The sequence below is a fragment of the Equus caballus genome, chromosome 5, assembly GCF_041296265.1.
Source record: "Equus caballus isolate H_3958 breed thoroughbred chromosome 5, TB-T2T, whole genome shotgun sequence".
Classification (NCBI taxonomy): Eukaryota; Metazoa; Chordata; class Mammalia; order Perissodactyla; family Equidae; genus Equus; species Equus caballus.
In genome coordinates this window covers 80,193,006-80,218,962 of record NC_091688.1, presented here as the reverse complement: position 1 = coordinate 80,218,962, position 25,957 = coordinate 80,193,006, and the positions used below count along the sequence as shown (strand labels likewise).

Genomic DNA, 25,957 nt, shown 5'->3' with positions numbered 1-25,957 from the left:
TTGGCCTGAAAGTCAGGACAGAGATATCTAAGAGATTTGCTGCTATTGGCTCATCAACAGAGAATGATAGCTGGTATAATCTCATCCTGGAATCATTTTAAAAGGGATTCCACCTGCTCAACCAGGGCTTTGGCCAGAGGGGAAGAGGTCCCAACAGAGTGTGGGCTTGGGCTGGACCAATAGAAATCTAGAAGAGAGAGTGCCAGTAGCCAGCAGAATGACAGGGCACTGCCCACCTTGTGGGAGTTGAGGTCAGAGGGGCCCACCAGGTAAGCCGTCAAAGAATCCAGGGTGTTCCCAGAAAGAAGAAATCAGCTTTAAACAGAGTAAAAAGACAGAATGAAAGTACCAGTCAAGTAAGAACTTTCTGGTGCCTTTCTCATTGTCTCTCCCTGAGCTCTACACTTAATAGTATAATATTCAGGAGAGACCTGAGGCTTCGTAGGTAGGAGAAGCAATCCACAGTGCCTCCCTGCCGGGGTTGCTAGGAAGCAGCTAGGGATGGGAGGGGGGAGGGGAGGGGAAGGAAGTCTTCCCTTTAAGTGAAAATTAAAATTTAGACTAGACATGCTAATTTCTGAGTCAAGCTCTGTTTTGCAAGCTAAAGTAACCATGAGACTTTCTGTCATTAGGTCCCCTCGAGCTTTTATCCAGCATCAGGAAAAACATCTATCTTACTGAATATGCTTTAAAGTGACAGTGGGAGGCAAAAATAAAATTGCTTTTCTTATTACATCCCTCAAGCCATGCTTATTTAATACGTCAGTTGTATTTATTATAATGGAAATATTATTCAGGCTAAATTATGAAGAAAAACAAAAACTTAAATGGAAATATGCATTGCTATCATGAAAAAGTATGATTATAAATAACAGCCACAATGCCTTACATTTAAAAAGCTTTAAAATAAAATTAAAAATCACCTTCACATCTATTTTTCATCATCTCTACTATGCCTCACAGTAGTAGCAGAATAAGATATTAATTAAGCTCCACATCGAGACCTAGATATACATAGCTATCTAGACTCTCAGAGTTTATAAATCTAATAATATAGACTAACGAAAAAGATTTTTAAAGGATCCAGCTCAACCTGGTTCTTCACCTCTACATTTCTCCCCACCCAGAATCACCGGATCTTAATCCAGGTCCTCACCAGCTGGCTGGTTCCCTAGGCCTGGCCTGGGACCACCCCAGCCCCACATCCCAGAGCTCCATGTTGCTCCCCTTGTTCTGAATCTTATTTTGGCACTAGGTCCGCTTCTGATATCTGGGCCTTCACTGCATTCCCAAGCTTTGACATCTATCTCCATGACTCAAACTTGGCTTCTGCCCATCCCCAAGTTCTTGATTACTTGCCTTTATTCCCTTTCCTTCCCAGGATTTCTTTGGATCACTTCCAAAGGATTGAAGTCCTGTCTCAGAAATCAGCCTAGCGAACTGAGCCTTCATATCCCTTGACAAGTCTTCCTTAAGTCTTCATTGCTGTATCATGCTCAAATGCCAGAACTCTCTGCTGCTTCAGTATTAGTTCTGTTGCCAAATATTTACCTGGCTGAACCTGACTGTAACCCTCAGAAATTGTGCTTACACGACAACCTAAACCTCCAGCTGAGCACGTGCATCAGGTTCCAGCTCCCTGTGGGCTTTTAGGTTCTAGCCCCTCCTATAAGCCTGTTCTGATGGAAGTAACTGACACGCTCTACTAAGTCCAAATAATAATGAGTTAACATCTGTTAATATCTTATTAAGGTCCATTCACTGTGTGAAGTATTGCATTATTTTATTTGATTCTTACAACAGCCTTATGAGGTAGGGACTATTGCCTTTTACAAATGAGGAAATTGAGAGATATACTGGTTAGATAACTTGCCCAATATTAATAGTTCATAAGTAGAAGAGACCAGGCTTGACCCAGCCACGTAGAAGTTTCTAGGACAATTGACAATTTAATGCATACACATTCTCCAGGGGGAAAAAAGCATTCAATTGATCCAGGAAATGACGCAGAAAAACTTAAGCCACATATAGAAGAAGGCTAAGTGTATTTTAGGAAAAGGAAAGACAAGTGAGAACAAATGACTTTATATTTGTTGATACACAGGTGAGAAGTGCTACAAAAAGGAAGAAAAAAAGTTGAATCTGCTAACTGGGCAGCTCAACAACATTTGGCAAGAGACTTAAGAGAAAAAGACTGGTTTCTGGAGAAGAGCCTTCAGTTGCCAAAACCCTGGAAGGAAGCCTGACCTTAGTCCTGGTTGGACAGGAACTGGAGCTGCTCCAGGGTGCTGTGGGAAGCGTCAGGTCTGCACGTGGAGCACTTTAACTCTCTGCCCAGGAGGGTTTTCTACCACCTAATGAGAAAAGAAAGTGTAGTATAGCTGAGTTTGGTGTCCAGCAGAACTAGGGTCCACAGCTTCCAGACTCCATCTCTTACTTTGAGAAGATCAACTAGTTTTTCTGAGGCTTGGTTTCCTCAGTTATAAAATGGGAATATTAGGATCTATCATGCAAGATTATGATGGTGAGAGATACTTATGGAAATAACCACCACCATGCCCAGCACATCACAAATACCTGGCAAATACTTAATGGTACCGTTATGATTTGTGAGGAGAAAAGGAGAACGGCCACCATGATACCAAGAAAGGATTGTGAGCTGTATTCCTAGTTCCCAGCAGAATTCCTGGCACATAGCAGGCAATCAATAAATACTTATTGAGTGAATGAAGGAGTAAAATAAGGAATAAATGAATCCTAGTAACTCCATCTCAAGGCCCAGAATATAGTTGCTTGCATAAGAGAGGGCAGCATATGAGCTGACATCTGATGTGTCACCCAAAGTTCTGTCATTTTCTATGTCTCATGGGGCTTCTAGGTCTTGCAGGCTCTGAGGCAGGGTCCGGCGCTGCTGCCACCCTGGTATGTGGTAGGATGCTCTAATGCTTTTCTTTAGCATATAGGATTCATTCAAAGTAATAGATGTCATGTCTGTGCCATTTCAAAACTTTCACGTGTCTAATGAGTACTTTTCCAGCCTTTACCCTGGAGGTAGGGTAGGTCAAGAAAAGGATAAACCAGTCTTTTCAGAGCCTAGATCCCTCAGTTGCCTGAGTAACCTCTTGGTCCATACTCACATAGTGGTAAAAGGGTGGTAAAGAGCATTACTTGAATGTGGACACAGGAAACTTCCGAAGTAGCATAGACGTGACATCCATTACTTTGGAAAAGAATTGAAGTTGGAGAGAAGCAATAGAAGGAATTTCAGGAGTGGGTAGGGTGGGTTAAAGGAAAGTCAATATAGAATGAAATCATACAAGAAAACTGCTGTAGTCATGCAACAAACATCTCTCACCACATTCTGAGAGATTGGCTATGTTCACTCCATATCAAGAATGAAATAAAATACAGCATCATAATGAGACAGAGATTTAGAACTCTGATTTTTTTAATAAAGTAAAAAACAAAGGATTATTTATACTGATGGCATTTGAAGAGTATTTGAAACTAGTAAATGATGCCAACTAGCAGTGAAATTAATAAAATATCCAAGGCCAATGATATGGAAGGGGGAAACCAATTGCTTTCAGGGACCCACCCCTTCACTGAGTGCTGAATACCCAGAGCAAAAATGAATACTAATGAAGAGAACTGACTATCAAAATAGATGACTAGAGTCATCATGTGGTAGTTGGTTCAGTTCCAACTCAAACAGCAGCCCAATCTGTGTTCCTCTAAGATCTTTCTACAGGCTGGCACCATGCAACAAATAGCCCATCTGTATTGCTGGGGCTGGCACCAATGAGAGCAGACATCTATTTACATAATGACAGATTTCAGCGGCTAAAATGACCCTATATTTGGCATGGCTTACTCATAAAAACTGGAGATTTAATGTGCCAGTAGGCTATAATTGGTCCAATGAATTGTTTTCTTAATGCATGGTAAATTTTCAGTGTTTTTCAAGAGGCTAAACACACAATTTGCAAGGGCCTAAATTGTTTTACCTTAAAGATAGCTAACTAGAAAAGAAAAGCTATTTTACATGTAGTTGAAGTGTAACGATCTGGCCCTTTGTACTCAAAAAATATTTATTTATTATTTTCTTCCAAAATCAAGGGGTTATTTAAATTGCTTTTTTTTTTATGGTTGATAAAATGGTTTAAGAAAAATAAATGCATACACTTTGGAGTCTTATGGACCTGGATTGTAAACTTCTTTCCAGTCCTCACTAGCTGTGTAATCATGGTTATTTGCGGTTCTCTGTTCATGATCTACAAAGTAAGGATAAGAACTCTCACCTCAAAAACTGTCCTGATGCTAAATAGGACACAGAGACAGCACTTAGCAAAGAGTCTGGAAAAAATTAAATATTAGATGGATATTAGTTACCTCTGCTTCTTTCTTCTCTATCCTCAATGTTCCAAGAGAATCAAATACAATGTTTTTAAATTTTAAAAAGTAATTTGGGGTTCGGCCCAGTGGGGCAGCAGTTAAGCCCGCATGTTCTGCTTTCATGGCCGGGGTTCGCCAGTTCGGATCCCGGGTGCGGACGTGACACCGCCTGGCCCGCCATGCTATGGTAGGCGTCCCAAATATAAAGTAGGGGAAGATGGGCACGGATGTTAGCTCAGGGCCAGTCTTCCTCAGCAAAAAGAGGAGGATTGGCAGCAGTTAGCTCGGGCTAATCTTCCTCAAAAAAAAAAAAGTATTTGACCTAAATTATCAATCTGCCCAAATGGTTGTATTTTTCAGGAAATAGCTGAGACAGGTAAATCTATGCACCTGTAATGGTAACAGGTATGCCCCTAAAGCTAGGGCACAAATTATATTGTTTAAATCAAATTATTAACAACGATGTTTAAATCAGAGTTCACATTTTTTTTTAAGGAAGATTAGCCCTGAGCTAACATCCACTGCCAATCTTCCTCCTTTTGCTGAGGAAGATTGGCCCTGAGCTAGCATCCATGCCCATCTTCCTCTATTTATATGTGGGACACCCGCCACAGCACGGCTTGATAAGCAGTGAGTAGGTCCACACCTGGGATCCAAACCAGCGAACCCCAGGCCGCTGAAGCAGAGCATGCAAACTTAACCACTGAGCCACCAGGCTGGCCCCTAGAGTTCACACTTTAAAAGAATCCTGTGAAGTACCCTTGCTTAGAATAAATAACCACCTCTAAATAATCTGTTTTATAATTCTAGATTTCTGGCTTCTATGTGAATACTTTGACTAAAATGAGATATATCACTTTTCAGTAAGCCAATAATTACATATTCGTTCATCAAAGTCAGTAGACTTTGAAAAAGAGTATTGTATAATTTTTATTATATTTTATATCTGAAAACATACTATTGTCAGGAAGATAACAATATTTGATGTATTCAGAATCATGGGGCCACTGTTACACTTCAGTCTTTCATGGAAAGGGCCTGCCCTGGGGGAGGGGTAGTACAACATGGAATATAAGCATATACTCCATCTAGCACGTAGTAAATGCTTAATGACTTTTTGTGGCTGTTTGTTGATGTTAGCAAATATTAAGCTATTATCAGCCACTGATATTTTGTGAATTGATTTAACTGGGGCAGAAATCCAGGGTTAGCAAGAGAGGAAATAAGATTAAAAGCGTGAAGAGGGCCTGATTCCCTCCATTGAGAGGTTGACTTTGTCTGGAGTTGTGGGGCATTGAAGGGGAAGATAGGGCCACTGAGGATAAAAATCTACTACAAATGGAATACATCTGAGAGAAAACACATAGAAATACTACAAATTGGTATAGGCAAAGTATAAGTTATTGTCCTACTGTATTGTAATTGTCCTAAATCACGGTCTATTGTTCTAATTGCATCATAAAATCAAAATAACAATAAAATACTAATGAATTACAGATTAGCCCAATTTTGTAAGAAATTAAACATCAAAAGTGGTCATTTAGCAACAGATACCAATCGCTAGTACCATTGCTTCACACGTTCTGCTTAACCCAGCTGTGATTTCTGAGTCTATTTCTACTGGCACAGATAAGGAATCATTTCCAAAGGAGAATTTAGTTTTAAGCTCTCCTAGAAACTGCTCTAAGAAACCTTAAAAAAACATTGAAATGTCATCTGCTAAAAAATATTCTGGCATGATAAATTTAAACAATGTGAAACCCAAGAGATTAAAAATATGGTTCAATCATATCACCAATCTTGGCAGGCACTGAAAAAGCAGATGTTAGAGGAAACTTTAGAAAGTATTCCATTTGAACATAATAGACCTAAATTTTTCCCAAATGTCTTTGTTATAACTCTTACAGTATTCATATGCCAATGAGGTCTTCGTGATTTTGTTGTTGGAGTTATTAACTTGTCAGATTGCACTGGTTTTTCTGAGTCTGAAATCATAACTTTTGTTTTTAGGAGAATAGTAGAGTTACTGTTCTGTGAGTAAAATCGCAATTCTCAAATATTTCTATGATATTCAAAGGGGACACTATTTGTAGTCATGGTTGCTATTGAGAAAGTTACTTATCTGCTAATATATATATATATATATATATATATTTTTTTTTTTTTTTTGAGGAAGATTAGCCTTCAGCTAACTACTGCCAATCCTCCTCTTTTTGCTGAGAAAGACTGGCCCTGAGCTAACATCCATGCCCATCTTCCTCTACTTTATATGTGGGACAACATGTATAAAGTACACATGGCTACAGCATGGCTTGCCAAGCGGCGCCATGTCCGCACCCAGGATCCGAACTGGCGAACCCCGGGCCGCAGAGAAGCAGAACGTGTGAACTTAACTGCTGCGCCACTGGGCCGGCCCCCTGCTAATGTATTTTAAATTAGCAAGACAAAGTGAGAAACTGATTTCTAACTCCAACTACATGTTCACTGGCATAGATAAGTTTAGTTAGTTGCCTACTTTGCCATTTCAGTGAAATCTTATTCTTACTGAGTGGCAATTTCTCTTTAACCTAATCTAAAAAAGCAAAGGTTTTGAAATGGTCTCTGCCATCTACTTCATGAAACATCCTCAGTGAAAGAAGAAAGCGTTTATCACCTTTAAGAACGAGTATGGCTCAGTCTGTAATTCTACCTTCACTTTATTCTCATTAAGAAATATCACATTGTCACTTATTAAAGAGAGACCAGGTGCAGGCACACCGTGTTTACAAAAATATAGCTCCTTCTGCAGAAATCACTGCAGGGTGATTGATGTGCACGTAGCATGTAAATATTTAGCACTTGAAGCACAATGGGGCTTAGGGCCATGTAGCACCACTTGAAGTCTCTCCACTGCCAATTAACTTGAAGGAAAATATTTGCCATGCAGGGGTTCTTGCTTTACGGAAATAGGTGTACTCCTTGCTAAACTGAATAATTTAAGCATATTGAGCGGGAAATGGGTCCACGTGCAAGGTTCCCCAAATTCTCACTCCTTGGATGATATTAACCAAGAGATCTCAGCATTTGTGAGCTCCGACAAGGCTGACCTCAGAAGGCTTCAGCCAAAGCCAAGGGCATTTGTATTACTGAATGGCCACTGGAGCTATTGTTGGTCCTGCCCTGGCAGCCTCATGCATTTCCCTATTTTTTGCTGACTATTTTACTCTCTTCTCCATTTCCTCTCCCTTATTCTCTTTTCATTTTTCTCTTCTTTCCCTCTTCTTGGAGGGTTTTGTGTAGGTAATGGACAGAGGACAGGCCTGGGAGTCAGACAGGCTACATCTGAACTAAGATCTAGAACCAAGCTGAGTGACCCAGACCAGGTCAGGGCTAATGTCCCCATCTGTCAAAATGAAGGAGTGATGTTTAATTCACTGTGTGGTAATGAGAATTAGAAATAGTAAATGTAAAGTTACTAAAAAGGTAGAAAGTGGCCAATAAAAGAAGCTGTTATATTATTTTTATCATTATTACTGTGATTAACTTTATGAAGTTGAGTTAGATTCTTGTAGCAGCTGTTATTGAAATCCACTCTGAGTCTGTCTCTCTTGCTTGCTTGCTCTCTCTCTTTTTTTTTTTTTTTTGGTGAAGAAGATTGGCCCTGAGCTAATGTCTGTTGCTAATCTTCCTCTTTTTTTTTCTCTCCAAAGCCCAAGTATAGAGTTGTGTTACTAGAACATTGGGTTCTTATCGTCCCCCAGGATAGAAATCAAGAGAGACAACAAATGGGAGTAGAAAAGGAAAAGTTTATTAGCTTATGCACAGGAGAGGCACAAGGGAGCCAGAGCAGAAAGGAAAGGGGCAGGTGACTGGCTCCTTAGGGAACAGGATTGGGGGGATTTTATTAGGAAAAGGCTGGGCAGGAATGCATTGTCATGGCATGTGGGGGGGGACGGAGTTGTGCTTGTACCTGTGCTGTTGCATAGCATACTACTACATGTGACACATGTATCATTAGGATGCTAGCTCTCCACCCCTGGGTGTGATTTTTACCATGCTAATGGGGCTAAGGTCACCTTCAGTGGACTCCTGGGTGCTAGGGCACATGCATAAGCCCCGGAGAGTCCAGAAGCTGTGGAATGTGGATCTTGCTGGCCTCTATCTGATTCTCCAAGCCTGCTGATTAGTTAGATCCAAGCTTGTTAGGGCCTTATCTTGTTAGGCCGGAGGCCTTGCAGATGGCCTTGACTCATTAGGCTGGTTTCTGTCTCAGTTGTATATCCTAGTTGTAAGTCATTTTGGTTTTCTTCTGTGGGATGCTGCCACAGCATGGCATGATGAGCGTAGGTCCATGCCCAGGATCCCAACCTGCGAAGCGGGGGCCCCCAAAGCAGAGCACACGAACTTAACCACTCTGCCACAGAGACAGCCTCCCACACACTGAGTCTCTTTCAAGAACAGAGTATCCATCCAGAGATGCTATGGGTGTTGGCTGCTATGGGCTCACACTACCTCCCTCAAGAGATAGCTGGTAACTTACGTCCTCCCATGTCACCACTTTTCTAAAGCTTTCTTCTAAGAGGACTCCTCAAGGCCGTCCGGTGGTGCAGCGGTCAAGTGCGCACGGTCCGCTTCGGCAGCCCGGAGTTCACCGGCTCGGATCCCAGGTGCGGACATGGCATCGCCTGGCAAGCGATGCTATGGTAAGTGTCCCACATATAAAGTAGAGGAAGATGGGCACAGATGTTAGCTCAGGGCCAGCCTTTCCCGGCAAAAAGAGGAGGATTGGCAGCAGATGTTAGCTCAGGGCTAATCTTCCTGGAAAAAAAAAAAAATTAATAAGAGGACTCCTCAACAAATCACCTACAGGAATTTCCTTCTTGGCTTCCAAGGCTTTGCTCCTGGGATATTAACCTAAGAAAACTATTATTATTGTTGTTGTTGTTGTTCCATCTTGGCTTCCAAGGCTTTGCTCCTGGGATATTAACCTAAGAAAACTATTATTGTTGTTGTTGTTGTTGTTGTTGTTGTTATTATTATTATTATTACTACTACTACAAATTGACAAGAGATTTTCACATATTGAGGTATATGGGGTCAAAACTGCTTCAGCTTGAACTAAGGAAGCCTGACTTATGGCCTGTCAAACATACATTGTACATACATCTGCTTTACTCATTAAAGTAAAGAGTGTACCCTCAGGATAAGAATACATACTTCCCGTCCTACACCAGTAGGTAATGCTCTATATCGTGTCTGTAACACCTCTATTAGCCCCTGTCCTGACTTCAGGATCATGTTGACCTGCTAATTTGCAAATGAATACCTCTTTGAAACTTTGATGAATATGTATCCTGGGCATGTTTAATGTATGTTCTTTGTTCTGAAAATGTATCAGACTATACTGAAAACCATGCTTCTCCAGAACACTTTCTTCCTTTGTGGAAACTGCCTTTGCGGGTTATAATCCTCACCCTGGCTCAAGTAAAACTCACCTTATCTCTCTTATCTATAGCATGGTTATAGGTATTTTGTATATCAACACAACCAAAGATACTTGAGGCACTCAGCTAACGACAATGCGGATCTCTGCTGGATCAGTTTCCCTTCTCGGTTTCACTTCTGGCATGACTGTGCAACTAGACTCACTCCTCAGCAACACTGATGAAAATTATTTTTAAAACAACCATTTAAAAATGGTTGGCCCTTTGTGCATGCAAAAATGAAAATGGTAGGGCCGGCCCGGTGGTGCAGCGGTTAAGTTTGCACATTCCACTTCTCGGCGGCCTGGGGTTCACCAGTTTGGATCCCGGGTGCAGACATGGCACCGCATGGCAAAAGCCATGCTGTGGTAGGCGTCCCATATATAAAGTAGAGGAAGATGGGCATGGGTGTTAGCTCAGGGCCAGTCTTCCTCAGCAAAAAGAGGAGGGCTGGCAGTAGTTAGTTCAGGGCTAATCTTCCTCAAAAAAAGAAAAGAAAAGAAAAGAAAACAGCCCTATAGGCATACAGTGAGTGAGGAAACATTTACTCAAGAATATTTACTAAAACTGTAAGAGTCTGTGGTATTTGAACCAAGACCCATACCCTCCCTTCCCACTCCCAGCTCAATGAGATAAGAACACTCCCAGGTGGACGGCTGTCTTCCCAGGAGGGACAGGACATCAGCATTTCTCATGCTGCCCCCAGCTACTTGTTGCTAAGGCAAAGGTCTGGGCAAGTGCAGCCAAGAGGTGGGAACTCCATTCTTCCACAGAGCCCCACGCGTGGGACAAAAGCTTTACCTTGGGCATGGTAGAACACTGAGGTCCCAATCGCCCTTGCCTCAGCTCACACAGCAGGAGTTCCATACCAAGGGAGACAAGCCAAGGACACCTGGGGCTGTTGCCCCCACATTCCCTGAGCGCTCAGCTTTTAAGCTGGGGTACCGCTTAGAGAGAAGTGAGATACTGTCCCTTCCTCCAGGACTAGCACTGTGGCTCTGAGGTTTTGCCTGGGAGTATAAGCAAGCCACAGAACAGAGAGCTCAAAGTATCTCCCCAAAGGAACCAACTTCACTTGCAACAGAGTATGAAGTTCAAGCCAAATGGTGCCTTCAAAAACAGTAGAAATTTTGGCAAAAGACAATTGGGAGGAGATTGATACAGACTAAATGGTAAGCCAACTAGTTGCTGGAGAAAAATGAGAAAAGAAACAGCCAGAAAAGGCCTCCTAGAGTCTGAATAAACCTCACCCTGACTCAGGAACTATCCTTTCAAAGGAGCCTGAATTCGATTGGATTAGAGTATGAAGCAATTTATTCCCTCGGACATTGTTACTAACAATAGAGCAATCAACTAGCAATTAGTGGAGCTTCATAGATGGGTGTGGTCAGGTGACCAGACAGACAGAGAGCCCTACCACCACCGCTGTCCTCCCAGAGTGACTGTGGGCATACCCAAGGAGGCAGCCCTGGATTCATCATGTGTGTGTCTGGGGAGATGCGGGAGGGAGAGGTGGGAAAGAGGCTTCATTAAAATAATGCAACCAGTCCACAGCAAATAATCAAGCTAATAACAACAACAAGCCCCAGAGTGAGACAGGAACCAGCCTAAAGAGAGAAGGCCATCTGCAAGACCCCGGGCCTAACAAGATTGGCCCTAACCAATCAGCAGGCTTGGAGAATCAGATAGAGGCCAGCAAGATCCACATTCCACAGCTTCTGGACTCTCTGGGGCTTATGCATGTGCCCTAGCACCCAGGAGTCCACTGAAGGTGACCTTAGCCCCATTAGCATGGTAAAAATCACACCCAGGGGTGGAGAGCTAGCATGCACTGATACATGCGTCGTCTGTAGCAGCATGCTACACCACACTAGAGGTGCAAGCACACCCCCGCCTCTACATGCCATGACAATGCACTCCTGCCCAGCCTCTTCCTAACAAAAGCCCCCCAATCCTGTTCCCTAAGTAGCCGGTCATCTGCCCCTTTCCTTTCTGCACTGGCTCCCTTGTGCCTCTCCCGTGCACAAGCTAATAAACTTTTCCTTTTCTACTCCCATTTGTTGTCTCTCTTGATTTCTATCCTGGGGGACAATAAGAACCCAATGTTTGGGTGACAAGAGGAGGGGAAAGGTGGAGCCAGTACCCAAAGTTGCTACAATATGTTATCTAAAATGTTCAGTTTCCAAGAAATATTATGAGACATACAAAAAAAACAGGAAAACCTAATCCCTATACCAGAAGAAAAGCAGGAAACGGAACTGCCTATAAGAGTGACTGGAAGTCAGTTGCATCAGAAAAAGACTTCAAAGAAGCCATTATAAATATCTTCAAAGAACTAAATGAAACCATAATTTTAAAACGAAAGGAAAGTGATGACGATGTCACATCAAATACAGAACATTAACAAAGAGATAACAATTATTAAAAGGAACCAGATGGAAATTCTGGAGTTGAAAAGTGCAACGGCTGAAATTTAAAAATTTACTAGACAGGCTCAATAGTAAATTTGAACTGGCAGAAGAAAAAATTACAGAACTTGAAAATAGATCAATAGAAATTATGACATATTGTTCCCCAACTAAAAGATACTGTTCCCCTATTTCCCTTGAAGCTGAGTGTGTTCACTTGCCTGAAGTTTGGCCAAGAGATATACACTGAAGTTGGAAGACTTACATAGGGAGTATATCTTCTACATTCCTTTATCCTGCTATCAGCCTATAAGGTGAGTGTGATGGTTAGAGTTTCAGCCTCCATCTTGGACCACGAGAATGAGCCCATTTTAGGGATGCCAGATGCAATGGACTGAATGTTTGTTTCCCCCCCAAATTCATATTTTGAAACCCTAATCCCAACATGATGGTATTTGAAGGTGGGGCCTTTGGGAGGTAATTAGGTCATGAGGGTGGTGTCTTCATGAATGGGATTAGTGCTCTGACAAGAAGAAGCCAGAGAACTAGCTAGTTTTCTTTCCACCATGTGAGGATACAACGAGAGGGCAGCAGTCTATAACCTGGAAGAAGGCTCGCACCAGAACTGGCCCACACTGACTCTCTGATCTGACTTCTAGCCTCCAGAACTGCGGGAAAGACATTTCTGTTATTTAAAAAACAAAAAGTAATTTCTTCAGGCTGATAGCAAGTGACCCCAGATAGTAATTTGAATCCATACACACACAAAAACAAAATACCTCAGTAAAGGTAATTCTGTAATTATAAAAGAATATAAATGCATATTTCTTATCCTTTCTTCTCGTAACTGATTTAAAAGGAATAAAGCAATATGTATATAATTATGCTGTCGGGATTATAACATACAGAAATGCAATATATTTGCCAATAACAGCACAAGGAAGCGAATGGGAACAAAGCTGTATTGGGCTGAGAAATGACTCACAATGTTAACCTGAATCACAGGAACAAACGAAGAGAACCTGAAATGATAAATAAGGTTAATATGACAAAAGCCATAAATATATCCTTGGTCTCCTTTCTCCTCTCAGCTTCTTTAAAAGATAACAAAATTATATAAAGTAATAATAATTACAACAAAGTATTGTTGGATTTGTAATATCTAGAGAGGTAATACGTATAGCAATAACACCACAGTAAGAGAGAAAAAGAGCATATAGCTATATGGGAATGATGTTTCTACATCTCATTGGAATTAAGTTAGTATAATTCTGAAGGCATTTTTGATAAGTTAAGATGTATATAGTAAGCCCTAAAGCAACCACTAAGGAAATAACTAAAATACATATTGTGATAAAATGATTAAAGAAACTAAAATGCAACATTGGAAAATATTCAATTAATGCAAAAGAAAGCAGTAAAGAAGAAATAGAGGAATAAAAAAGACAAGGCATATGGAAAACAATAACTAAAACAGCACGTGTAAATCCCACTATATCAATAAGAAATGTGAATGTACTAAATAATCCAATCGAAAAGCGGAGAATTATCAGACTGGGATTAAAAAAAAAGGATCCAACTATATACTGTCTACAGGAGACACAGTTTATTGTCAAAATTAAAGCTAGATTGAAAGTAAAAGGTTGGAAAAAGATACAAGATGGAAACAAGAACAATCATAAAGCTGGAGGGACATTTTGTAGTGATAAAACTATCAATCCATCAGAAAGATACGACAATTATAATGTGTATGAACCTAAAAACAGACCACCAAAAATATGAAACAAAAACTGACAAAGGTGAAAAGAAAAATATATATATAATTCCCCCTGCCATATTATCCTTCAGCCCTGACTAGCATTTATTTTAAGTCCCAGACGCAGTTTGGGGAGTACTTAATATAGGATTCATTCTTTTTTTTTTTTTTTAATGGAAGATTAGCCCTGAGCTAACTACTGCCAGTCCTCCTCTTTTTGCTGAGGAAGCCTGGCCCTGAGCTAACATCCATGCCCATCTTCCTCTACTTTATATCTGGGACACCTACCACAGCGTGGCTTTTGCCAAGCCGTGCCATGTCCGTACCAGGGATCCGAATGAGCGAACCCCGGGCCACCGAGAAGCCGAAAATGCAAACTTAACCGCTGCGCCACCGGGCCAGCCCCAGGATTCATTCTTTATACTTTTTACTTAAAAAAATTACTATACTTAGTAGTTAGCTCAATAAAAGGCAAAAAGTTTAAATTCAATAAAATCAAATAGGCAGTTAGAATGCTTTTTACACTTCTTAATTGGTTCTTTTGGCATCACACAACCTAATCTCAGATTATTTCTTCAGTGGAAAAAAACAAAACAAAACAAATCACTTGACAGGCTTAACTCGCCAAGAGATCTTTATATGGCAAAGTCTAGTTTCCCAAGATGCACCAAAGCCTGAAACTTTGACCTCCGTTTATTGGAATTTGGTAGATTTAGAGGACATTGATTTTGTTTAATAGCAATGAGATGTAATTCACCACAAAATTCACCTTTTTAAAGAGTACAATTCAGTGTTTTTTAGTTTATTCACAGAGTTGTGCAACCATCATCACTATCTAATATCAGAAGATTTTCATCACCCCAAAAAGAAACCCTGTACCCATTAGCAGTTGCTCTCTGCCCCTTCTCCTCCAACCCCTGGCAACCACTTTTTGTGTGCAGATTTGCCTATTCTGGACCTTTCATACGAATGAACTGATATAATATGTGGCCTTTTGTGACAGGTTTCTTTCACTTAGCATAATGTTTCCAAGGTTTATCTATGTTGTAGCACATATTGATACTTCATTACTTTTTATGGCCAAAACATATTTCATTGTATGGCTATATCACAATTTGTTTATCCATTCATCAGTTGATGAATATTTGGGCTGTTTCTTTTTTTCTTTTTTGGTGAGGAAGATTGGCCCTGAGCTAACATCTGTTGCCAATCTTCCTCTTTTTGCTGGAGGAAGATTGTTGCTGAGGTAACATCTGTGCCAATCTTCCTCTAATTTGTATGTGGGATGCTGCCACAGCATGGCTTGATGAGTGGTGTACAGGTCCACGCTTGGGATCTGAATCCATGAACACTGGGCCAGCGAAGCAGATCTCATGAACTTAACCAGTAAGCCACCGGGCCAGCCCCTCTACCGTTTGATTATTATGAATAATGCTGCTCCGAACATTCACGTACAGGTTTTTGCATGGCCACATGTTTTCAGTTCTCTTGAGTCTATACCTAGGAGTAGAATTGCTGGATTATGTAGTACTTCTATTTTCAACATTTTGAGAAACTGCCAGACTGTTTTTCAAAGTGGATATACCATTTTGCAATCCCACCAGCAATGTTATAAGGGTTCCAATATCTCCACATACTCACTGAGACTCATCTTTTTTTTTTTGAGGAAGATTAGCCCTGAGCTAACATCTGCCGCCAATCCTCCTCTCTTTGCTGAGGAAGACTGGCCCTGAGCCAACATCCCAGCCCATCTTCCTCTACTTTACATGTGGGATGCCTGCCACAGCATGGCTTGACAAGTGGTGCCATGTCTGCACCCGGGATCTAAACCGGTGAACCCTGGGCCACCAAAGCGGAACATGCGAACTTAACCACTGTGCCATCAGGCCAAAGACTTGTCATTGTCTTATTTTAGTCATCCTAATGAGTCTGAAGTAGTATCTCTTTGTGGTTTTCATCTGCATTTCCCTAATGACTAATGATGTTGACTGTCTTTTCATGTGCTTATTGTCCATTTGTATATATATATATATTGTTTTTTCCTGAGAAATGTTGATTCAAATACTTTGTCCATTTTGAAATCGGATTATTTATTGTAGAGCTGTGTTTTAAAACATTCTGGATACAAGTCCCTTATCAGATATATGATTTGCAAATATTTTCTACCATTCTGTGGAGAGTCTTCACTTTCTTAACATTGATATTTTAATTAATGTTATCCCTCTCTTTTTATTTACAATGAATGAGAAATAATACAAAATTTGTACACACATAGATATCAGTGCTCTGAAGGAAGGGCAGAACTATAAGGCAGAGAAATGAGACTGGCATTTGAGTGTAAATCAGGTTATCCTCAATGCCAGAACCCCAAATCTGTACTTGCGACACAACAAAATATGACCACGTGCCTTATTCTATTTCTAAAATGCAGGACTTCTGAACTCAAATCAGAATCTGCCATCCAAAAACCAATCAGCTATGAATTCCTGCACTATGAATATCTCCAGCAGAGAGCACTAATGTTTTTTGAATATTTTGTCTAAGTAGCTTTAAAGCTAGAAAAGGCTTTCTAGAAATCCCATGCTTTCTCATTCCCAAACACTGGGAACAAAAGACTCAGGACATTTATTCCACTCTCACTAATAGTTTATTGAGTATCCACTATCCCCAGGTCCCATGTCAGGGCTTGGGATATGGAAGAGGAAAAGATACACTTCTTACCCTCAAGGAATTTACAGTCTAATAAAGAAGGTTGCCTCGATCTCCCAATAGCTTCTTCTCCCATCAAGCAAAGAAAGCATTTACTAACTAATCATCCACTGCCCCATCTCTAACCACACACATATATATAGAAAAACTCATGGACTAACTGCCTTTGTTTGAAAACAGTAGGTTCAGGAGTGCCTTGGAGATAATCTAAACTAAGCCTCTCATTTTACACATGGAAACTCTAAACCCAGAGTGGGTAAGTGACTTACCCAAGATCACGATAAGAGCTAAGAGTAATATGGAACTTACTATGTGCCTGGAACAGCTCTAACTGTATTATTTATTTAATCCTCACCACAACCCATTTTTCAAACAGAAAACGAAGGCACAGAAAAATTAAGTAACAACAAAAATCAAACAGCTCATAAGGGCAAAGCCAAGATTTGAATCCAAGTAGTCTTGTTCCAGAATCCGGGGTTTTTGTCACTATATTTAGGTAGCTATTTCTAAAGGTAGTCATGATTTTCTGACTCATGTCTTTACACTGTCTTGTTTTTTTATGTGAATCACCATGGTTTCCAGCATCTCCAAAGCTAATCTTCTGGTCAAGAATTATCAAAGAAATTTCAAGATACTATGACACTTTAAAATCACAAGATACTCAAGTTGGAAAAAATGGCCCAATGCCAATGAAGATGTATGTGTTACGAGAAGGATGAGAGGAAGACATCCATAGCCATGAGCAACATAAGAAGTAATTTTTAATAAGTAATTTGCATAGCTAATTGTGACAAATGTTGCCACTTGTATATCACTCCCTTGTCTTCTCAAGTTACCCCCATGTACTCCCTCCCACCTCCAAATCCCAGTCTTTTAAATTTGTTGATTCTTCAATCAAGTAAAAACATGTTAAACTGTGAGACCTGAAATAGAGTTAGAGGTTAAATCCTGAGATGACCCGGAATATACAAGATAGAGAAGACGTGTGTTTCAGAAGTCTAAGACTCATTTAATTTATTCAGTCACTATTTCATTTCTTTTAATTTATTCATCATTTGACAAATATTTATTCTGTGCCTACTATGTGGAAAACATTGTACCAGTTTCTGGAGATGCACTAATCCACGTGATGGATGTGGCCTTTGCCCTCCTGAGGTCCACAGTGTTGCAGTATTTCTCCAGAGGATGTTAGGGGTCTGCAGTTAAGCAAATGTCATCTTTCAACCTATTGAGCCTCTGAATGACAGCTGAGCTGCAGGAGGTTTGGGAGAGTGACTCAGCAAGGCTAGGGACTGCGAATAGATGATTTTACTCTTAGGTATACAGACTGTAGAAGTAAGAGTATCTAGGTTAGAAATGAAAAATACAATATTTGAGCAATTTCCATGAACTATAAAGTAGTTTATAAATAGAAATTATTTGTATTATGATTGTATTTTATCGGAATGCACACATTCTTTTTGTCCTTAACAACCCTGAAGAGCAAAATATTATATCTCTTCATGGAGTTGGTAAGTTAAGTAAATCCAGGAAGTTTATTTGACAATCAAGTTCTCTCAAAGACGAAGATAAATTTGTAAAATTTCCACCCACCTATCTGTCTGTTTTCATCCTCCAGTATGCTTCCTCTTCATCTTTACTTGTAATCAAACTGTCAGTAACTTCCCCACCTACACGAAGGCCTGTGTCAGCCACCAAAAGCTGTTCTACTCACCAAAACAACAGGCTTGCTTTGAAGTCCCAAGTTCTTTAATTCACTCATAGGTCTCAATTTCTCTGAGAAGTCTTCTCCATTTTAACTCACTCTGTTCTCTAACAATGTAAGACCTGACTACCTTTGCCCCTCAATTTTGTAATGAGTTGAAAAACATCTCATTTATTATTTTGCTGCCGTTTTTCATGTTCAGCTCTTACAAAGCATATTTGAGCTGTGGGCTCTGAGCCATGTCAATATCCTGTGTTACGAGATTCTACTGGGCTCCATATTTGCTCACACATCTGACTACATATTTGCCTGTTTTCTTAAAGACTGGCACCTGAGCTAACATCTATTGCCAACTTTTTTTTTTCTTCTTCTTCTTCTTCTTCTTCTCCCCAAAGCCCCCTAGTACATAGTTGTATATTCTAGTTGTAGGTCCTTCTAGTTGTGCTATATGGGATGCCGTCTCAGCGTGGCTTGATGAGTGGTGCTAGGTCTGCGCCCAGGATCCAAACCAGCGAAACCCTAGGCCGCCGAAGCTGGAAAGTGAGAATTTAACCATTTGGCCACAGGGCCGGCCCCAGCCTCTATTTTCTTAAGTTTAAAAACTTTAAGCTTCTTGAGGGCAAGTGTCCTATTGCTATTATATGTTCCAAAAACAACAACTTGGTGGAGACAGTGAACTGTTTGTAAAGAAGTTTGCAGAGATACATTAGTAGAATAATAAGCAGATAATTAGAACTATGTTCACAGTTATGTCATTTGGGTATGTAGGATTCAGGAGACAAAACCAGAGGTGTTGTAGAACAGACTGGAGTCTGGTTAGTTAGTTCTCACCAATTTATCACATCCAGCCTAACATTCTCTGGAGGAACGCTGGGAGACTTTGGACCTCAGGAGGGCAAAAGCCACCTCCATCATATGGACCACTGTATCACAAGAAACCAGTTCAGATTTTCAGATAATAAGCACAGAATAAACATTTGCTGGATGATAAATGAATGAGTGAAATGAAATGAAGTCTGAGACTTCTGAAACATGAACTCTACCCATCTTCTTTTCTTATCTAGTCCAGGATAGATACAGTAAACACACTGGAAAATAAAAACTCCTGCCTCAACTGTTACTGGCTCACGCTAGGTCTCACGGCCAGAAGAGCCCCCAATAGAACCCAAGACTTCAAGCCCAGTGCCCTTTCTGGCATTTATCTCTTTCTTCCCCAGATCTGAAATGTTCCAAATCTTGTTCTTTTACAGGTTATTTTGATTGTTACAAATTTTTATTAAACCACAGAGATATATCAGTTCCTACTCTTAGGGAATCAGTTTAGATGAGAATTGAAGTCCAGTATTCAATGTGTATTATAATTAACAAATGGCCTTATATTAGGCCAAGACATACACATACACACACACAGCTGCTGAAGGGGTCGGGGGGGGGGGGGGGGGGGCGGGAATCAAGGTCTAGCTGGTGTTAGACCTAGGCTACTCCGAACCAAAGAAACAAAATGGTTTATTGAGGAACCTCAGAAACCAGCTGCTTTTGCAGCACCAGGAAACCTCTTGCCCAGATTTCAACATGGTTCAGGGGACACAGACTGAACCTTACAGGGATCCCAGCAAGCACTGTCTCAGTCACTAGCTGAACTCATCAAGGCTTTTTTTAGACTACTTTGCAGGAGCTGAGGAGCATCAGCTCTGCTTTAATTCCGGGCTTTCAGCCTGGCTTCACTTGCAAATATTTTCTTAGAAGACACCTCTTTTTTATAGACAAGAAAGGGAGGAGAGTCAATCGCGGGCTGGCTGCTATACGGTAGATTCCAATATGTGACCCAGAAGATAGCATATATTCTTTAAATGGGATGCATGGGAAACTTTCAAAGAAATATTTGGACAACTTCCCAGAAGACAGATCAACTGGGGATGTTGGGCATCCTGCTGCAGGAATTGGTGTTTTTCCTTTGCAGAAGAGGCTGGAAGGTCACCTTCACAGCACCTGTTTCATAAGGAAGGGACAGTGTATAGCTAAGGTAGATGGAGAAACTAACACAGTGAATGGTGAGAAGACAGAGTAAATAGTTGTGAATATTTCAAACTGGGACCATGACAAGGGATCGACTCACACAGAAGTGTACAGCCGGCCTTGCACAATTACAGTTTGGATTTCTAGGTCAAGCTACTGTATTCCAAACACATGTGCAATGTCCTACTCATCTTGCCCTCAGAATTCTCACCACTGAGCTCATTCCCAGAGGTCATTCTCAGAATTTTCCCCAAGCCCAAGGAAAGCTCATGTTAAACCCCTGCAACCAGGAAATTGAAAAGGTCAGGAAAACACGGTGAAGGGTTTGGCCAAAAATAAATTAAAATTCTTCATCAGTGACAATGTGCTCAATCATACATAGCGAACCAGGGAGATTCTGGCAAAATTTCTGAGAATGCAAAACCATGAGTGACTTCTAACTTTTGTTCTTTTCTTCTAATCTGACATCTCAGTAGAACTAACAAACTTGAACCATGATGCTGAGACAATATTTAAAAGTAATATTCCAGTTTAGAACCTTAAAGCTAACCAAGCTTCCTCAGACCTATGTTCAGTATGATTCTTCTTCAACCCTACATGGCCCACCAACCTCCTCTCCCGTCTAAGATGCTGTAGGCTATCTGGACATACCTTCCCCAATAGAGTACACATCTTTAAGAAAAGGAATTATTATGTTTATCTTGGTATTCTTCCTCACCTTGGTAAGATCCCCACTGCCTTCTTTTATGCACTGTAGACATTCAATGTTTAGTTAATTTAAAGAAATAGAGGATTTTTCATTATCATAAGTCATTTTAGAATACTGAATTGGAAAAGAATTGTTAATGTTGAATAATATTGTCTTCCATTAATTATAAAAATTTTCTCAAGACTCAGAGAAAACGAAACTCTTATCAAGGCAGTCACTTGGAGCATAGCTTAATGCTCATGTCACTCAGAGATTTTTTTTTTTTTTCAGGGAATCAGCTCAGAAGAGACCTGCCAAACCCGGGAGTTACTTGATTACTTCCTGTGGGTCATGGAATTCAGCCACCAGCTGACCAAATTGTGGTGATCCTCTCATTTCTATTATCTGTGACTTTGCTTGTGTGCTTGGGTAGAGGAACTGGCCACATTCGCTGTTCATAGCCCTCCTCTTTGTCATACGAATGTAGAGACCTTATTACTAACTATTCTTCCACTCAATGGGATGTTGTAGAAAACAGAATGTTTTTACTTCTGTTTCTTCTAGAGATTCTCAGCTTAACAGAAAGAGATTGACTGAGCCCTGAGCATGGATTGGTCATTTCAAGACAATATTTGGGACAGATAAGGCAAAGGTATAGGATTGTCTTTCCAAATCCTGCTTCTCTTTCAATACCTAAAGTTCCTCTTTCTTCATAAGGCTTTTCCTGACTCTTACACCTGCATTGTTCCATCTCTTCCTTTGAGCGTAAGTAGCGCTTGATTGTCTTCCAAGTGTTCATCTAAGTTGTGAGCTGCTGAGGTCAGGGACCACGTTTGATGCTTCTTTGTATTGCCCATGACATCCAGCATACTGATGAGCATATAATGCTTAATATCTATGATGGGATTTTTAATCACTATCTTAAACTTCAATGAATTTGGTCATGGAAATAGGGACTGAGTATTTTAGAATATTCTTTTACTAAAATAAATTGGTCAGGGCTGGCCAGGTGGCATAGTGGTTAAGTTCGTGCACTCTGCTTTGGTGACCCGGGGTTTGCCAGTTCGGATCCTGGGTGCAGACCTACGTACTGCTTCTCAAGCCATGCTGTGGCAGGTGGCCCACATATAAAATAGAGAAAGATGGGCACAGATGTTAGCTCAGGGCCAATCTTCCTCAGCAAAAAGAGGAGAATTGGTAGCAGATCTTCCTTAAAAAAAAAAAAAAAAAAAAAAAAAACCTGGTCAGAGAGTCCCTTAGAGAATTTTAGATACACCTGCGAGGACCGAACATATTCCAAGACTCCACAGGTCTTGGTTTCAGAGATTACACTGTAGTGGGAAAACTGGACACAGGCATTAAAAGCCAAACAGTATTTGTATTTCTCCTTATCAGGCCTACCCTGGGATGCCAATAATTTCCAGTTACTCAATACGTACTACTCTGTCTTTTTTATGGGCTCATATCAACTGCATGGGGATAAAGTTCTCCAAGAACAGCAATGTGAGGTTATTCATCTTTCTCTTCACTGTAATGCAAGCAGGAGCTTAAGTGAAGCATCATAGAAGGAGAAACAAGAGAAACATCTATTTGATGCTCCAGTTTCCCAGGATTATTCCCAGAAGCGATATCACAAATTCAGAAGCCCAGTTTCTCCAGGGTCAGTAATAAATGTTGTCACCGTGGGAGATGATTTTGTTAATGAGAATTGAAATAAAGTAAACACATTTATAAGCTAGATATCTGAGATTAACCCAGAGCTAATACAGTTTTAATGAACTTGATCATTTAACTTCTTGCTAATAGTGATCTAGGTTACCAAGCATGGAAGTCACTTTTTTATTCATAGCATCATTGGAATTGGAATCTTAACAGATCATCTAGTTTATGACCTCTTATGTTATAGATGAAAAGACTGACTGCTAGGGAGATTAAGTAACTACCCCAAGTCACACAGGTAGTGATAATGCTGTGATAAACGAATGGATTATCTGTTCACGGACTTGAAAGGGGAGGAAACATTCCTTTCCAAACAAAGAGACAGATGGAAAAATTAGACATTTTCCATTTTTAATGTCATGACATTACAATCATATCTCTTATTGCACTCACTTTTTTCCTTTCATATTCCTTGTTTCATATGTTTTCATGAAACATATTGTCTCATGTTTCAAATTCTGTATATTTTTTACTTCCCTCTCCACATGCTAAGCAGTGTGAGGATCAAACTGAAATCTAAATTAGCTTATTAGGTCTGTACGTACACAGTGTCTCACACACATAAGCTCAGTAAAAACTCAGTGAACGACCAAATGCAGGAATGCTCTTTCAGCCTTTCCTCCAAGACTCAGGAAGAAGATAGCTGTCAACCCAGAATGGAGTGGACAAGGAAAGAATAGAGAAACGTCATAAAGACAAGTCTTCTCATTCCCTTTCAGGGTAATTCAAATCGTAGTCCTAACCTGAACAGTCTCTGGGGGAGGCAACTTGGTCTCACACAACTCAGCAGAGCCATTTTCCCTACTCCCACTTACACAATCGGATCAGATGCCTCAAATGCTGAGTCTTTTATAGTCTTCATTTTACTCCTTTGGGAGGTCCCTGTACAAACACTTTTTTTTTTAAATGGGGATAGGATTGCCATAGCAACTCAGAGATATAAATGTTGCCTAATTGAATCACTGTGTTGGAGAAGATAGCCCTGGCAAAAGGACTGAGTTAAATCTGGGGTGGGGATGAAAGTGAGGAGTGAATGAGGATGGTTAAAATATTAAGTCCCCCGAATTCCTGCATTTGGATTAATTTTTTGTTTGTTTTGTAGGCACGTTGCTACTTTCCAAACGCAGGGCCACTTACTGGAGAGGGAAATGAGTGGGGCAGTAGATAAGACTGGACGGGCAGTTCCTTAGCAATAAAACGCTGGTTATGAGTGTCGGACGGCCTTTCTATCATGTTGTTCCCTCTCCATCCCCAGGATAAGGACATGTGAGAGAGGTGGATGGTATCGGAGGCCCAGAATCCTAACTTAAGCCGCTTAGTTTGGTACAACTGCAAACCCTCCCGCACAGGGGCTCGGCCCTGCAGCCCTTCCAAGCAGGCAATGTAAAGAAAGGTACCTCCGCGGGCAAGAGAAAGGTTCCCACGTGCTCCACCTGAGCCTTCCCTTAGGGCCCAACACACGATGTGTAAATAAGTTACTCAGGGGTGCACACGTGAGCAGGCGGGGGCCCGACACCTAAATACTGTACTTCCAAAGTCCCTTGCGGGACGCGGAAGGGTGGACAGCCCTACGTCTCTCTCCCTTCCTTCTCTTGAAGAGAGCCCCGTTCTTTCTAGCCCGCCGCGAATGTGTAGCTGTGCGGACCGGAGGCTGAGAGGAGCGCGCTGGGGCGGCCACATGGCGCGCTCCCGGTGATGGCAGCTGCGCTTTGTTTCCATCAGCGAGGGGTGAGTCACCGGCCCCCGCAGTGCCAAAGCTGGGCAAACACTCGGCCCAAGGCCGCTGCAAAATTAACAGCAGGAGCAGCTACCGAAGCGGCCGCAGCCTCTTCCTCCTATTCCTCCTCCTCCTCCTCTGCCACCGCCACCCCGCGGCCGCCGCCGCCTCCTGCCTCCGCCCAGCCGGCTCCTCCTCCTCCCGCGAACTTAGTCAGCGGTTCGCGCCGCCGTGCTGCGATTGGCCTGCCGAACGCGCCGCGTCACAATGGAGCCGCTCGGAGGCGGCGAGCCGGGCAGCGCTGGGGCTTCCCGCTGAGCCCGCAGCCGCCGGCAGCCGCGAAAGTGCGGGCGCGGGGCCGCCGCCGGCGCGCCCGGAGCGGCGCGGGGCGCACGCCGGGGAGCGCGGGCCCCCGGGGCTGCGGACGCGCAGGTAGGTCGGCACAGGGCGCCCCGGCTCCGCGAGCAGGAGCCGAGCCGACCCAGGCGGTGGAGGCGGAGGAGCCGGCACGGGGACGCAGCAGGTGGGGTTGGCCGAGCAGGTGCGGTTACCTGTCCACTCCTCACCTGCGAGCCGGGCCTGCGGGCAGGTAGCTCGGCCAGAAAGATGAGTCGCGGCTTCGCTGCTCCCTCGTCGCCGGGAGAGAGGGAGTGATACCCCTGAGAGGACCGCTCCTGGGTGCTGGGGTCATTCGGGGCAAGCAGGGTGGGCGGCCGCGACCAGGCGGTCCCTCTGTACCCCAGCAGTCTCGGCGCTGCCCCTGAGGGGGCGTCCTCGCGGCGGTGCAGGAAAAGGGTTCTCGTTCCCGGGGCTGGAGTCTCGCCTTCCCCAGGGCAGCAGGACCCCCCCACCCCCCAAGCCAGGGCGTCCGCGTTTGGTCGCTCTCGTTAGCCACCTGCCCTAGCGCTGTTTGTTGACCTTTTATGCTTATTGGATACTCATCGTTCACTTACAGTTTGATGGTGAGGTTGGCGTTCGTTTGTTTGAGGGAGAAGGGGAGCATAGGGTATAAACCTAAACCCATTTAAAAAGAGAAGCGAACTTTCCTCCTCCTGGGCTGCAGTTGAGCAGGTGCGGAGAGGTCAGAGGGAGGAGGCTCGGTGTTGGCTCATTATTCGGTGTCCTCAACTGACTTCCCAAAGTCCATAGGTTGCCTTTAGTCAGATGACATTTTTGCAATACTTTTCTTTGTGGTCAGAAAGAAAGACTCCCTCCCAGCATCCCCACCCCCCCCCTCCCCCCCCCGCCAAGAAAAGGACAAACCTAAATTTTAAAACAAAAACCTATGCGTGCGTTTCCTTGAGTAAATTCGTCTTGACTAAAAACTTTTTGGAACTCTGTAAAAAGATGTCAGTATGAAAATTTTAAATTGCAAACATGTA

At 42.1% G+C, this 25,957-nt stretch overlaps 1 protein-coding gene across 7 annotated transcripts in view; it reads left to right on the top strand.

Annotated features, from left to right (window-relative positions):
- Nucleotides 1-24,841: 24,841 nt before the first annotated feature.
- Nucleotides 24,842-25,957, top strand: part of LRRC8B (leucine rich repeat containing 8 VRAC subunit B) — a 66,303-nt gene continuing 65,187 nt past the window's right edge. For 2 of the 7 annotated variants that reach the window (XM_070267341.1, XM_070267340.1), the window contains exon 1: nucleotides 24,875-25,007. The gene's annotated coding sequence lies outside the window, so the exon portion shown is untranslated. Of the gene's footprint in view, nucleotides 25,008-25,957 lie in introns of all 7 variants that reach the window. The other 5 variants (XM_023641697.2, XM_070267338.1, XM_070267339.1 and 2 more) reach the window with 5 other exon arrangements.